Source organism: Tachyglossus aculeatus, chromosome 9, assembly GCF_015852505.1.
Source record: "Tachyglossus aculeatus isolate mTacAcu1 chromosome 9, mTacAcu1.pri, whole genome shotgun sequence".
NCBI lineage: Eukaryota > Metazoa > Chordata > Mammalia > Monotremata > Tachyglossidae > Tachyglossus > Tachyglossus aculeatus.
The window spans coordinates 18,067,296-18,084,286 of record NC_052074.1 but is presented as its reverse complement, the minus strand read 5'-3'; the positions used below and the strand labels follow the sequence as shown (position 1 = coordinate 18,084,286).

Below are 16,991 nucleotides of genomic sequence, written 5' to 3'. Positions count from 1 at the left end.
ACAGCAGACATGTGGCGGAACCATGATTAGAACCCAGATCCTTCTGACTCCCGGCCTGTGCCCTACCCACTAAGCGTTTCTTATGGGGAGCACCTCAAATTCAGACTGGAAAGCACACACCTTTGTGGATTAATCTAAAAATCATCCTAAATCACAGACCCATTTAGACTAAAACTGAACAAATTGGCAATAATCTCTAAGTTGTAGGCTGATAATGAAGCAGTGCTAGAGCTTTTTGGCTGATGGACCAGTGCCAAATACTGATTAGCCACAATTAATTTTCACCTAAGGATGGTCTACCTCTTAACACCGAGGCATATACTGGGTAATCTGAAGAAGGAATTGGACTAGCAGCTCAGTCTTAAATAGAGTCACAGGCTTTAGGTCTAACCCAGACCTTCCAAATGAAAGTCAAGGGATAGGAAAAAAGAAGAAATCTCTTGTCCATAAACCAATTCTCCCAAATACCTTAATGACTAAATGTATCTTTGTTGAAGAAAAGGGAGATAGTCCAACTCAAGAAATAATGGCATTTATCAGAAACTTACTGTGTGCACAGCAGTATACGAAGCACTCTCTGCCCTCAAGGAGCCTACCTACTAGATGGAGAGAGACATTAAAATATAGTACAGATTAGGAAAATGGCAGAGTACAAGTACATGCACATTAAGTGCTATGTGAATTTGACTACTTTGGAGATTTTGGCTTTCTTGCAATAAAAAAACCCGAACATTTTAAAAAGTTATTTGGGGCTCTAAAAATAGAATCCATTACTCAAAATTGGCTTCAAATTTTGCAGTGACTTTGAGAAATTTAAATCTTGGTATCTTTTCATCTTTAAAGTGTGTGATACATTCTCAATTATTTAATCAGGACACCCACAAGGGATAATTTTATTCTTAAAAAACTGGTCAAGGTACAGAATTTTTAAGTGCCCTGACATGTCACAAGGGGAATCAGTACTAAATAGAGGAACACGCGTTAAGACACTTGTCCAATAATTGTTTTGTCAATTTAGCATTTATTGATTACCTATTAGAGGCAGAACTGTAACCAATAGGACCGATAATTCCCAAGACAATTCTCAGAATTTTCTGGGAGATTCAACCACTTGAGAGGAGGTGATTCAGGGCTACAGGAGCCTAGCCAATCAGCAGACCAGACAAAGCTTTGAAATTTCAAGCTATAAGGGCATTCTGTGCACTCTCTTGAAGCTAAAAACAGTTGGCTCTTTCTAAGGGGTGAAATGTGACTACATATGCTCCAGCCCATGAAAGCTTGTGTGATTACTGAAGTCCCTACTCACTGAAGCTTGTACATAACTCATGAAGAGTGAGACTTTGGATTTAGCTTTCTTTCCCTCTTCACCTCTTCCTTAAACGTTCATTCTTGTATGTATGACTGCCAGGATATTCTTCAAATTGCCAAAGCAACAATCAATTTTCCCCTGCTTCCTTCACCTTTGGCTAATGGTTTGACCAGTTTTCACAACATAACATGATTTACATTTGCAATCCTGTTGTGTGGACTCTTGACTGGGATATTTTGAGATAGCTCAGGACCTACCTGGGAAGGTAGTCAAATGTTCCTCAATTTGTGTTTTGAAACAATGATCACATCCTCCCTCTGGTCTGGAACTCACTCTCCCCATCTTCAAAGCCCTACTAAAATCTCCTCTCCTCCAACAGCCCTTTCCTGATTAACCCCTCATTTCTGCACTGTCTAGGCACTGGAGCACTTTGATATTCAGCCCAACCCCAGAGCACTTACCTTTCCTTACACTCTGCCATTTTCTCTACCTCTAATTTATTTTAAACAATAGTAACAATGGTATTTGTTAAGCACTTACTATGTGCCAAGAATTGTTCTAAACGCTGGAGTAGATTCGACATAATCAGGTTGGACAAAGTCCCTGTCTCACAAAGGACTCACAGTCTTAATCCCATTTTACAGATGAGGTACCTAAGGCACAAAAGTTAAGTGACTTGCCCAAGATCACACAGCAGACAAGTGGCAGAGCCAGGATTGGAACCCACATCCTCTCTCAAGCCTGTGTTCTTGCCATCCACCTTCAGCATTAACCTAATCACCTTGTAAACTCCCCAGCGCTGAGAACAGTGCTTTGCACATAGTAAGCGCTTAATAAATGCCATTATTATTATTATTATTATTATTATTATTAACATATCCACATATTCTATTATTCATTTGGTCACTTCACCCCAATGTACTGATGTTACTAACCACTACATCCTTGTTCTTGCTCCTGCTACAGCTACATGATTGACATCTGCTGCCCTGGTATGTCCACTGCAGGGATCATGGTTTTGGCAAACGGTTGTGCTTACCAGAACAGTAAACACTAAAATACCATCAGTAACTGATTTGACTAACGAGTAAAATGGATTAAATTAACAAATGATTATACAGACCAACGCAGCCAGAAGGTCCTGCCTAATTAGAACTTTGCTTATGAACTTACTCTTTAAGAAATGTGACCTAGATAACACTGTAGCATTACTTATAGCCACAGCCATTTTTCTCTTGACCAAAGAGGTCATTTCTTACACCGAATCCCCAGTTTTCTCTTCATCTAATAGTGTAGTTCAGTAACAGTTTTGAATGAGTCCAATTTCAATAGTCCAGTTTATACTCAAAATAATATCTGACTCATTCACCTAATGAAAATTGGAATCTCCCAAGGAGACCTAGTCCTCACATTTGCCCCTACGTTCAACTCTTGGATTTTATATGCAGGTGGTATCATGCAGCCTCAGACCTGACCTAAACTCCAGGTGTCTTTTGCAGTAAGCATCTTTTTTCTTTAAAGGACCAAGATACAGCCTTTGATTTGGGGAGCTTTACTTGATTGCCAGAAACAGAGTTCCAAACATGGCTAAGCAAATTCCACCACCTTTCAACAGGAGCATGATGACCTGCTGAAATAGCAGACAACTGTTTTGAGGGGATAGATCCCTGGCAGATGAGAGCAAATTAGCCACTGGGCAACCTTTCTACTGTGTTGGATCTGTCGTCCTTCATTTTAAGGACACCAGGGGAGATCTGAGTTGACTCCAGAAAACCTTTTCTTCCCAAATTCCAATGAAACAAGGCATACCAGTCTCTGAGCTGGTTCTCAGTCACTCAATGAGTGACCCAAGCTGGTGACTTGATGCAGCCAATTAATGGCCCTGGGTAGTTGGCAAGGTTCTACACCTCTCAACATATAGGTTGAAATGAGTGTAAACCTGACCCAAAAAATTTCTCCCAAAGTGCAATGTAGTCTGGCAGCCAAGGCACTATTGATACTGACAAACATCAAAAAACCATTATAAGTGTACACAGCTTTACACTAACCAAAACAAAAAACAAATAGCAGTACTGATATTGACAAACATAAACCGTCATTATGACTAGTGTACAAAACTTTACACTAACCAAAACACAAAACAAACTGCGGTCTTGGTAATGACAAATATCAGCAGTCATTATGACTAGTTTACACAACTTTACACGAACCCAAAAAAAACACACTACCGCAAAAACCCACAGATATTTTCTAAGCCTGAATTGGAGATCTAACCTAAAAGCTAATGCCCCCAAAATGGTTGAGTTAATTTGAGTTATTTATCACAACACACAAGAGATCACAGTGAATCTTGGGAAGCAAAATGACTTAGCTTATTAGTAGTAGGTAATGGATCTCTTCATATTATATTTTATTGAAACCATAACATTATCCACAGGACCTCATAATTTGTTTCACACAGTGCAAGATATGGCCTGCCCCATAAAAGTAGTACAATTTACTTAGGATAAGGGCATGTTAGAAAGACTAACCAGTTTCCAAAGATATTCCACTTCTGGCGTGAAAGCATCCTTGGGTTGTTATTACTATCAATCAATCAATCGTATTTATTGAGTGCTTACTGTGTGCAGAGCACTGTACTAAGTGCTTGGTATTACTCAAAATAACTCAAAATTACTCAAAATAAGCACTTGGTATTATTACTACTAATAATAATTATGGTACTTGTTAAGAGCTTATTATTTACCAAGCATTCACTGTATTAAAAGCTGGGGTAGATACAAGATAACTTGTCTGGACCCATTCCTTTGTCCCACATGGAGGCTCATAGTCTAAATAGAAGAGAGTAAGATTTAAAGGCCATTTTCCAGATGAGAAAATTGAGGTCTACAGGCTAAGTGACTTGTTCCAGGTCCCACCGTAGGCAAGCGGCAGAGCCAGGATTAGAACCCAAGACCTGGGATTTCTAGGTCCGTGCTTTTTCCACTAGGGCATGCTGCTTAAACAACTTAAGGAAATCCAAAATTTGAGAGTAAATTTCATACCAAGGGACTCAACCTACATGGAACAAGACCATGAGCTATTGCTCCAGCTCCCTAGAGCATTTAACTGCAGAACTAACTTCTTCAGTTACCTGCCACATTTGAACACCTTTCGGTCACAATTCCCAGCAACCTCAAGGCCTGCCTCCCTCTCTAGCCTGTGAACAGGGGTTGTGTACACCCACTCCATCACACCGTACTCTCCCAATAGCTTAATACAGTGCTCTGCTCACGGGAAGTGCTTAATGAATTCACTGATTGAGATTATTTCTGAATTGGCTAAGCCAAATGATTTGGGGATAGGGAGGGTTCTGGCCTTGGGAGACCTGACAGCCTAACAGCTCTAGTCAGCCCAAACTAGAAGCTATCAATAGTAGCACTGATTGTATTTATTAAGCATTTACTGCGTGCAGAGCACTGTACTAAACGCTGGGGTTGATCTGCAAACATTTTTTTTTTTATTGCTAGGCGCTGGTGACTGCAGCCATAGCAGGAAACTCAGGAAACAGTAGCACGCACGGCAGGAAGAAAGGCAGAAGCTGAGTCGGTGGATGGCTTGTCCAACAGACCAACCTGTCGTTCACCCGAGAGAATTCCCATCTATACGCTGCCTTAAATATTCATTTTCACTTAGTTCTTCAATATTATTGGATCAGGGATCAACGTTTGTTTTAGACAACCTCACTCAAATACTAAAATTTAGAGACACAGTGTTTAATCTAACATTTGAGGAATTCTATAAATGGATCAAATTCACAAGAGGTTGAAGCAGTGACACTGTTTCTAATACATCAATGATTAAAATTTGATAACACTACATAAAGAACCCACACATTTCTAAGCTAAGACACTGCGTTACACTTCATTCTGAACAAATTTTCAAATAAACATATATGCCTCTGACAAACAGGGATTATTACGGAAATCAGCTTCTGGCTAACTCTCAAAAAGTCAAGTCTGTTCTAGTTTTAAGTCCAAATTGAAGAAATATGTTTGCTGGTGCTTTTAATTAGCTCTTAGAACGCAAAGTGCCCCAAGACTGTTGTGAAGCATGCTATATAAAGGCATATTGTACTGTAAATGTTGGCATAGCCTTAACTATATCAGTGCCAGTATAACTACATTATTCACAGGTCTCCAGTATTTCATTTTGATTCAGGAAAAAAAAAACTATCTGGCACTCATAATGCATTCCCATATTGCTTCGACCTCTCATGCTGTTGTAACAGGAATAACCATTTCTGCACCTCTACTTTGAAAGCCACTATATTTTAGTTTTCAGATCTAATGATGAACATGAATCAATCTAACATAAAAATTGATTTTACCATTAAAACTTTCTCCTTACAAAACAAGAGCCCCACACAAGATCAAATACATAGTATTATTACAATTGCAGGGCAAAAGTACTCTGAAATGAAATACATTTGAACAAGGTTAAACAATCCTCAGTTGGGTAAGTCAATCACAATGCAAATGCCAAAATTCTACTTTCCTCTTCCACTAATATTATGAATCAGATAACACTGTATAGTCAATATTTATGGTGTATCAAAGGAAATATGGATTTAAAACACAAATCAAAATGTGTATTAAAATTATCTTCAGTGAACTTTGGGGGACATTTTTAAATCCAAGGAAAATTATTTTGGCATTAATTTAAATAGCTATATCCTTTTGTACAAAAGCCAATTTAATTACTTTGGATTGGAACTACACCAAAAAGGACTGGCAAGCCACATAAAATGGTGAACAAAACTTATTTCTGAAAACATCTCACATTTTGTAGATTTTACTAGCTATCAACAATATACTGATGAGTGAAGTGAGACACGTGCCAATATTTGCTTAAGGTGTGGAATAGGCTTCAGAATGGAGAATGGAAAATGTATTCATTAATGAGTCTGCAGCTTTTCTGCATCAGCTGAGGGTTTCATACATTCTGCTCTTTTTATTTTCCTAACCTGTCATTGTCCTGAAGCTGGGACTTCTTTTGATTATAATTAATGACATATATAAAAGTCCTATTTTTATAAATATTTTTATTGTAAGTTGCTGAAGTAAATGGACTGCCTAATGCAGGGAGATGGTAGAGAAGAATCTAGTCTTACAATATATGTAATCTGAGTGCAGCTATGATGCTACATCCCAGGGTGCTTTATTAGGGAAGGGGAAGGTTTCAACTCTCCCACCCAGCATCTTTGCTGTCCGGCAGTTTCTAAAAGGGAAAGGCTGTAGTCTCTTTCTCCAGGCATGGCAACTCTCACCAGGGAAAACACGGGCTGCTGCAGATGCCTGATTTGACTCCTCCCTCCATCTGCAGAGGTTATGTAGTTATGCTATACTGTAAGCACCTTGTGGACAGGGAACTCGTCTACCAACTCCGTTGTACTGTACTCACCCAAGAGCATAATAATAATAATAATAATGATGGCATTTATTAAGCGCTTACTATGTGCAAAGCACTGTTCTAAGTGCTGGGGAGGTTACAAGGTGATCAGGTTGTCCATGGGAGGCTCACTCTTCATCCCCATTTTACAGATAACAGGCACAGGGAAGTTAAGGGACTTGCCCAAAGTCACACAGCTGACTATTGGCAGAGCTGGTATTCAAACCCATGACCTCTGACTCCAAAGCCCACGCTCTTTCCACTGAGCCATACTACTTCTCATTAGTATAGTTATTATTATTATATTAGCTTATTATTAGCTTAGCTTATTATAGCTTAGTATAGTCCTCTGCACACAGTAAGTGCTCAGTCATCAATGGCACTTATTGAGCACTGTGGTTTGAGATATTCTGGTTTGCATGAGAAAAATGAGGGAACATTTTAAATTAGATAGTTTATTAAGTAAAAGTAAGAATAGAAAAATTAGCATAAAACGAACACATCCAGTCGGGAGTCCTAGAGGGGCCAAACTTCTCAGCCAGGCCTGATCCAAGCTGACAGCCAGAACCCCAGTGTGGGCAGCCTGAAAGACGACTCCGGCTTCACTTTCTGAAGGAAGCTGTGTCAAGGGTGCTGTTTCCCTGCTGGGTGTCCATAGTTGTCTCATGCTTACCACCGCAAAGCCTCTATGGGAGGGACATGGAAGAATCTAATTAAGTGTTCTTAATCCACTTTAACAGTGGCATATTTCTCTCTAGCCCAAACGTGGACGTAGGAGACTGAATGGAATGTGAGGGTTGGTCTGCAGAGTGAGGAGGAATAAAGCCACCAATAACAGATGACCTATAAGTGACTGATACTCAAGTATTGGGGAATAATAATAATAGTTAAGATGGTGGGGGGTTTTAAACACTTACGTACCAAGCATTGTAATAAGCACTGGGGTAGATAGAGGATAATCAGATTGGACATTGACCCTGTCCCACACTGGACTCACAGCTTAAGTAGGATGGAGAACCGATATTTAATCCCCATTTTACAGATGAGGAAACTGACACACAAAAAGTTAAATCGCTTGCCCAAGGCCATGCTGCAGGCAGGTGGCAGAGCCAGGATTAGAATTTGGGTTTTTCGATTCCCAAGCCCCTGCTTTTTCATTTGGCTGGGAACAAAAAGCATTGCTTTTTGACCTGTAGGTCAAAGAATGAAACTTCTACACATTTCAGGAGTCAGTTATCTTTTAATTTCCAGAGGAAATTCTTCCACATCAGGTTCCTGTAGGGAACAGAGATGACAAATTGCTCATGTGGCACTTCCCACAGACCCCAGTATCTTCAGTGGGGACCAAACACAGAAGACACTGAACATCTCGGAACCAGCTGGGGATAACTACTCATTCCTTGTAGATTCAGGGACCTACGATTATGGGAAGATGGGTCTCATGGTAGCCACGGCTACTCTGTCCTTGATCAGGAGGTAACAGTGTATTGGTCCGGCAATTTGCAGGTGAGTCTTTGGGTGCATAAGGCTTACATGACACAGCAACAGGTAGGTGCAGAAATCTGGGGGAAGAGGAAACAAAGAGAGGAGGGAAGGAGAGAGTCCCGACTTCCCGGGTTTGTAAGCATCAGAGTGAATGAGGTAGTGCTCCTCACTGTCACCTTACAGTACCAGGCTCCTTCAGGTAAATTAGGGTTCCTGCACTGACTTGCCTTCCTGCTGAGAGAGGGAAGGAGGGAGAGGAAAACGGATAATAGCTTGTCATGAAACCAACAAAACTGTGTCCTATGAAAAAAACCTGTGTGCTAGAAAGACCTGTTTTACTGCAACCCAGCAGCACAGCAATTAGTAATAACAAACAAAAAAGCAGGTTCCACACAGCTTCCATTCCTAAAATAGAAGCTCTGTAAAATAGAAGCAACACAGAAATAGTTTGGGCTCTCAGAGTACTCTGGTCTGTATTATACAACTTCCCAGCTCACCGCGTAGGCCAGAGACATTCAGAAGTTTAGTCTCTTATCACAATAACTTGGGAGATTGAAGAAGATTAATGAACTTTGGGGGCAATTAAGGTCAATCAGCCATAGAGAAGCAAACAGCCTACCTCCCCTTTGAAGTCACTCATTCAAGTATTTATTGAATGCCCAGGTAGCACAAACCAGAAGTAAGAACTAGTCTTCATTCCACTCAGAGAGAAACAGGCATGTCTGTTTGGTGTTTTTCTATTAAGAGGCTAGATGCTCTCCAAGACTTGTTCATTCCTCATTGTAAGTATGGTTTTCCTTGCCAATCACGGGGTAAGGTTCCTGGAAGTACTCGAGGAAAAGTACAGTAATACCTAAGGCTTATGGAATAAAGAAATAGAAACTTCTTGGTTTCTCAAACATCGGGTGAAATTTGAGGAGGTTTATGTAAAAGGAAAGAGAAACACATTTTAAAGTCATTACAAGTAGCTGAGTGACTAGGATGGCACTGGGCTTCTGGTAAATAGTTCTTAAGCATATCACAGGGAACTCATTGTAGCTGCTTAAAGTTCACAGTTGCCCATGAACCTAAGGTTAAAGTGAACTCTAGGCAGTTACAGTTAGTTCCCTGGCAAACTCTAATGAATTCTGCTACAGTATCTGAAAAACACAATGGGATTTCATGGCCAGAGGTAACAAGACTGAATGCAGTTGGCTTGGAATAAAGGTGGCTTTGTCCAGGGCCAAAGACAACCATGGTTACTTAAAAGTAAATACCACAGTAGTCAAAAAAGAAAAAAAAAATAGAAATTGGAATTGAAAGCTCAAAATTGGCTAGGAAACCATGACTGCAAATTCATAAACTTTGCTCAGTCCCAGAAGCGGGAAACAGTGTACTGGAGAGGAAGGGAAAATTGAAAGAAATAATTTTGTTTTGATTAATGAACTCTGGGGGCAATTAAGGTCAATCAGCCATGGAGAAGCAAACAGCCTCAGTCTACCTCCCCTTTCTAGTCATTCATTCAAGTATTAAAGTGCCCAGGTAGCTCTTAATGTACTTTGAACAAACCAGAAGCAAAAATAAATCTTCGCTCCTCCCAGATAGACGCAGGCAGGTTTGTTTGGCGTTTTTTATTAAGAGGCTAGATTCTCCCATTGTGAGGATCACTGAACAGTTGTCTAGTGATAATAATAGCAAAAGTCTTGGAGCTTATAAGGTTGAAGGAAACCAAAGTTACGTTATCAGCAAACCCAAGATTTTCATTGGCCACCCTGAAATTAACTGCTTTCATTCAAATCAGCTCTCTAGGTAGGAATATTATCCAACCGTCACTGAGACATCTCATGGGGTAGCTAGGCTCAGTAGGTATCTTGGAAAGAGTTGCTAAGGAAGAGACAAAGGCTGCTGTGATTGCTAAGGCAGTTACACTAAGGACCCCCTGCTAGTTTATGGGGATATCATCAGACAACATGCAGTGATCCCTTTGGCCCTAAATGGGTTTTGTATATAAAGTTTTAAACTTGCACTATGAAATAAAAAAAAGTGCCACACCCCTGACTGTCTACTTGCTTGTAGCACCCACTGACCCAGTGGAAACGTGACTAGCAGAGACAAAGGGGTGAAAGCGGCTCTGCACAAACCACTAGCACTATCATCAATCCTGTCACATGGATACTCAGTTCCAAAATGTTCATTACTGACTAATGATAACAAAGGCACACCCATTGTTTATGATAGGAGACTCCATCACCACCACCACACTATCCAATAATGTACAGTTAGACCGAAAAGTAGAAAACTAAAATGGAGATCAGCACAGTTTCTGGGAGACTGACAAAGCTTCACCCTACACTATAAACTGAAGTAGTCCCTGACCATCAAATAACAGTAAGACCTGGAACTTTACATCCAGTATCACCGGGGCTATCCATGAGCTATACTCATTCATTCATTCAATTGTATTTATTGAGCTCTTACTGTGTGCAGAGCACTGTACTAAGCACTTGGGAAGTACTTCAAATGTCGAGACAAGATTACCATCAAGGATGTCCTGGAATGTCGTCAGTTTTCCGGCAATAGCCAACAAAGTAAGGCTTTGCTGGGTCTGACTGGGTAAGGATGGATGACAGAATTCATTCATTCATTCAATCATATGTATTGAGCGCTTACTATGTGCAGAGCACTGAAGTAAGCTCTTGGAAAGTACAATTCGGCAGAGACAATCCCTACCCAACAAGGGGGATGTACAGCAACTCCAAGGTAAATCCCCCTCTGCACAACAAAAGGGTTGATTCCAGATAAAAAGACACCATGATTTCCACTTTTAAAAACGCAGAAACTAAGAACAGTAAAATCGTCATATGTCCATGATCACATAGATGCCAGAACTAAAAACTCAACTTCACAATCCTCATGAGAACTACCACAACGCTCCCCACATCACCGCACTCTCTACAGAAGGCAAAAACCCCCACAAAACCAATATAACTCTTCATCCCCCTGCCATCAAAACAAATAATGGTCCAGGAGATGAGTGTAGGGGAAGGTACCAGCAGGTAGTCAGTTCCATTCATGGAGTCTTCGCCCCTGCCACTCCCGGCTCCGCACTTCCCTTCGAAGCCTCCCAAACCTTAGCCTTAAACCTTAGAGCTATGACAAGCAAAGTGGTTGCTCACTCAATTGGCTGAAGATGGATTATTAAACAGATCATGAAACAAAACTACCTGATCCAAAGGATGACTGGAGAAACCCCAAATCCCTTTAATCTGTTTAGATTTTTTTTCATTATTGATGTGGTTAGTTCTAGTGTGTGATTTTCCAGTACATGAGATTTTTGAAGATTAGCCAGATTTGTTCATCAAGCATGGAAGCACAAATTGTATATTTGTGATTTTGACCAAGATTCACTGTCAAACCGATTTTCGAAAAACATACAGGAACAAAAAGAAACAGAAGGTGATTTCTGTATTCATCTTAATCAGCTGTTAAGAGGGAAATAATGTCCTAGCCAGACATTTTTCAACTGACTAAACTGTTATACGGACATACCAAAAGAAACTAGATCTGAGAGATTCAGAGGAATAAAGTTGTCTAAACCATCTCTTCCAAAATTTATTTCAGTTTTCTTTATTTACTAAATTTCTTTCTTAGGATGCTCATATAATAATGCCTTGTAAAAGTGAAACTACTCCAAGTTTGGCATCTGTGAGGCCAGTTTAAGTTCCAACACTGCTTTTCATTTTTGTCTCAGCCAGCCTTCCTAAAACATGGTGGTCTTGATCTAATGAAGTTACATTTCCCTAAAGGAAACTTTCCCCATCCAATCGATCTTCCCAAGCAAGTCGCTTAACACACTCGAATCAACTTTCCAATAGAGTTCCAACCGATCAGTCTGTAATTTGTCCTGCATATTACTGTCATTAAAACAAAATAAAACAAAACACACACTAGGAGGCCTCTGGGTTCTCTTCGGGCACGGCCATCGATCGTCTTTAAATCAAGCAATCGTCTTTATTGAGCCCTCACTGGGCGCGGGGCACTGGACTGGGCGCTTGATACATAAACAAGCAAGCAGCGTGGCTCAAAGAGCCCGGGCTTTGGAGTCAGAGGTCGTGGGTTCAAATCCCGCCTCCGCCAATTGTCAGCTGTGTGACTTAACTTCTCTGTGCCTCATCTGTAAAATGGGGATGAAGCAACTGTGAGCTCCCGTGGGACAACCTGATCACCTCGGAACCTCCCCAGCACTTCGAAAACTGCTTTGCACATAGTAAGCGCTTAACAAACGCCATTATTATGAAACTAAGAGCTCAGTACAAGGCTCTGCCCACAGTACGCGCTCAATGAATCAGCGCTTAGAACAGTGCTTGGCACATAGTAAGCGCTTAACAAATGCCATTATTATGAAACTAAGCGCTTAGTACAAGGCTCTGATCACAGTATGCGCTCAATGCATCAGCACTTAGAACAGTGCTTGGCACATAGTAAGCGCTTAACAAATGCCATTATTATGAAACTAAGCGGTTAGTACAAGGCTCTGCCCACAGTATGCGCTCAATGCATCAGCGCTTAGAACAGTGCTTGGCACATAGTAAGCGCTTAACAAATACCAACCTTGTTAATACAGACGATTGAATGGAGCCCGCAAGAAAGGAGAGGATCCGAGTGTCCTTTTATTCATTCAATCGTATTTATTGAGCGCTTACTGTGTGCAGACTGTGAGCCCACTGTAGGGTAGGGACTGCCTCTATATGTTGCCAACTTGTACTTCCCAAGCGCTTAGTACAGTGCTCTGCACACAGTAAGTGCTCAATAAATACGATTGATTGATCGCAGAGCACTCTACTAAGGGCTTGGGAAGTCCAAGTTGGCCACATCTAGAGACGGTCCCTACCCAACAGCAGGCTCGCAGTCTAGAAGGGGGAGACAGACAACAAAACAAAACATGTTAACAAAGTTAAATAAATAGAATTTTAGGCACTTGGCCATGTTAGAGCGTGCCACTGCAGGTTGGCTTGGAGGCGGTTTCAACTCGAAGTTACATGACTTCCTGGTGGGGGGGGGGGGGAGTTTGCTCGCATTTACGCATTTAAGCTCTTAGTACAGTGCTCAACACACAGTAAGCGCTCAATAAATACGATTGATTTGAAGGCAGATAATAATAATAATAATGATAATGATGATGGCATTTAAGCACTTACTATGTGCAAAGCACTGTTCTAAGCGCTGGGGGGATACAGGGTGATCAGGTTGTCCCACGTGGGGCTCCCAGGCTTCATCCCCATTTTACAGACGAGGCTCAGAGAAGTGAAGTGACTTGCCCAAGGTCACTCAGCAGACACGTGGAGGAGCTGGGATAATGATGGCACTTGTTAAGCGCTTACTATGTGCAAAGCACTGTTCTAAGCGCTGGGGGGATCATCATCATCATTCGTATTTATTGAGCACTTACTGTGAGCAGAGCACTGTACTATGCGCTTGGGAAGTACAAGTTGGCAACACATAGAGACAGTCCCTACCCAACAGTGGGCTCACAGTCTAAAAGGGGGAGACAGAGAACAAAACCAAACATACTAACAAAATAAAATAGACTAGATATGTACAAGTAAAATAAATAGAGTAATAAATATGTACAAACATATATACAGGGGGGATACAAGGTGATCAGGTTGTCCCACGTGGGGCTCCCAGTCTTCATCCCCATTTTACAGACTAGGCTCAGAGAAGTGAAGTGACTTGCCCAAGGTCACACAGAGGACACGTGGAGGAGCTGGGATAATGATGGCATTTGTTAAGCGCTTACTATCATCATCATCAATCGTATTTATTGAGCGCTTACTGTGTGCAGAGCACTGTACTAAGCGCTTGGGAAGTACAAGTTGGCAACATATAGAGACGGTCCCTACCCAAACAGTGGGCTCACAATCTAAAAGGGGGAGACAGAGAACAAAACCAAACATATTAACAAAATAAAATAAATAGAATAGATAGGTACAAGTAAAATAAATAGAGTAATAACTATGTACGGGGGGGATACAAGGTGATCAAGTTGTCCCACGTGGGGCTCCCAGTCTTCATCCCCATTTTACAGATGAGGCTCGGAGAAGTGAAGTGACTTCCCCAAGGTCACACAGCAGACACGTGGAGGAGCTGGGATAATGATGGCATTTGTTAAGCGCTTACTATCATCATCATCAATCGTATTTATTGAGCCCTTACTGTGTGCAGAGCACTGTACCAAGCGCTTGGGAAGTACAAGTTGGCAACCTATAGAGACGGTCCCTGCCCAACAGTGGGCTCACAGTCTAAAAGGGGGAGACAGAGAACAAAACCAAACATACTAACAAAATAAAATAAATAGATTAGATATGTACAAGTAAAATAAATAGAGTAATAAATATGTACAAACATATACACAGGGGGGATACAAGGTGATCAGGTTGTCCCACGTGGGGCTCCCAGTCTTCATCCCCATTTTACAGCCTAGGCTCAGAGAAGTGAAGTGACTTGCCCAAGGTCACACAGCAGACACGTGGAGGAGCTGGGATAATGATGGCATTTGTTAAGCGCTTACTGTCATCATCATCATCAATCGTATTTATTGAGCGCTTACTGTGTGCAGAGCACTGTAGTAAGCGCTTGGGAAGTCCAAGTTGGCAACATATAGAAACGGTCCCTACCCAACAGTGGGCTCACAGTCTAAAAGGGGGAGACAGAGAACAAAACCAAACATACTAACAAAATAAAATAGATTAGATATGTACAAGTAAAATAAATAGAGTAATAAATATGTACCAACATAATATACAGGGGGCATACAAGGTGATGAGGTTGTCCCACGGGGGGCTCCCAGTCTTCATCCCCATTTTACAGACGAGGCTCAGTGAAGTGACTTGCTCAAGGTCACACAGAAGACACGTGGAGGAGCTGGGACAATGATGGCATTTGTTAAGCGCTTACTATCATCATCATCAATCGTATTTATTGAGCGCTTACTGTGTGCAGAGCACTGTACTAAGCGCTTGGGAAGTACAAGTTGGCAACATATAGAGACGGTCCCTGCCCAACAGTGGGCTCACAGTCTAAAAGGGGGAGACAGAGAACAAAACCAAACATATTAACAAAATAAAATAGAATAGATAGGTACAAGTAAAATAAATAGAGTAATAACTATGTACGGGGGGGGATACAAGGTGATCAAGTTGTCCCACGTGGGGCTCCCAGTCTTCATCCCCATTTTACAGACGAGGCTCGGAGAAGTGAAGTGACTTTCCCAAGGTCACACAGCAGACACGTGGAGGAGCTGGGACAATGATGGCATTTGTTAAGCGCTTACTATCATCATCATCAATCGTATTTATTGAGCGCTTACTGTGTGCAGAGCACTGTACTAAGCGCTTGGGAAGTACAAGTTGGCAACATATAGAGACAGTCCCTGCCCAACAGTGGGCTCACAGTCTAAAAGGGGGAGACAGAGAACAAAACCAAACATACTAACAAAATAAAATAAATAGAATAGATATGTACAAGTAAAATAGAGTAATAAATATGTACCAACATATATACAGGGGGGATACAAGGTGATGAGGTTGTCTCACGTGGGGCTCCCAGTCTTCATCCCCATTTTACAAACGAAGCTCAGAGAAGTGAAGTGACTTGCTCAAGGTCACACACAAGACACGTGGAGGAGGTGGGATAATGATGGCACTTGTTAAGCGCTTACTATGTGCAAAGCACTGTTCTAAGCGCTGGGGGGGGCTCATCATCATCATCAATCGTATTTATTGAGCACTTACTGTGTGCAGAGCACTGTACTAAGTGCTTGGGAAGTACAAGTTGGCAACATATAGAGACAGTCCCTACCCAACAGTGGGCTCACAGTCTAAAAGGGGGAGACAGAGAACAAAACCAAACATACTAACAAAATAAAATAAGTAGAATAGATATGTACAAGTAAAATAAATAGAGTAATAAATATGTACAAACATATATGTATATAGGTGCTGTGGGGAAGGGAAGGAGGTAAGATGGGGGGAAGGAGAGGGGGACGGGGGGAGAGGGGCTCAGTCTCGGAAGGCCTCCTGGAGGAGGTGAGCTCTCAGTAGGGCCTTGAAGGGAGGAAGAGAGCGAGCTTGGCGGATGGGCAGAGGGAGAAGTGACTTGTCCAAGGTCACGAAGCAGCCATGGGGGGGGCGGGATTCGAACCCATGACCTTTGACTCCAAAGCCCGGGGTCTTTCCACCGAGGTCGGCGCCCCCACCCCGCGGTTCTCCCCGGAGGATTGCCCCCCTCGGAGCCAGTCCTTGCCTCCTACCTGGGCCGGGCCCGCGCTGCTCGCCCCCGGCTCTCCGCAGGCGCGCCGCCGCCGCCCCGCGCCCGACCCCGCCGCGCCCGGCTTCCGCGTGCCCGCCCGCGCGCGCGCGCTCTCGCTCTCCCTGCGCGCCCCTCCGCGCGCGCTCCCCGACCCGCTGACCTGCCGGGCCCGGCCCAGTTGGGGAGAACGCGCCGGGCGGGACGAGCGGGCACCCGCACGCAGGGCACGCTCGGCCGGGGGCGGCCAATCCGCGCGCGCCGCCTCCAGGCTCCACGTTCCCGGAGAGGGGACCGGACGCCGAGCGGCTTCTGAGCATGCGCCGAAAAAAGGAGCCGGCGGCAGCAGCAAGCAGGCGGGCGGGCGGGATTTCATTCGTTCATTCATTCATTCATTCATTCATTCATTCATTCGTCATAAGAATAATAATAATAAATAATGATGGTATTTATAATAATAACAATAATGGCACTTATTAAG

General features: G+C 42.4%; 1 protein-coding gene across 2 annotated transcripts in view; it reads right to left on the bottom strand.

Annotated features, from left to right (window-relative positions):
• Positions 1-16,719, bottom strand: part of BTBD3 (BTB domain containing 3) — a 36,685-nt gene extending 19,966 nt beyond the window's left edge. Inside the window, exon 1 of one of the 2 annotated variants that reach the window (XM_038750795.1) lies at positions 16,674-16,719. The gene's annotated coding sequence lies outside the window, so the exon portion shown is untranslated. Of the gene's footprint in view, positions 1-16,514; positions 16,538-16,673 lie in introns of those variants that run through there. The other variant, XM_038750796.1, reaches the window with a different exon arrangement.
• Between the last annotated feature and the right edge of the window lie 272 nt (positions 16,720-16,991).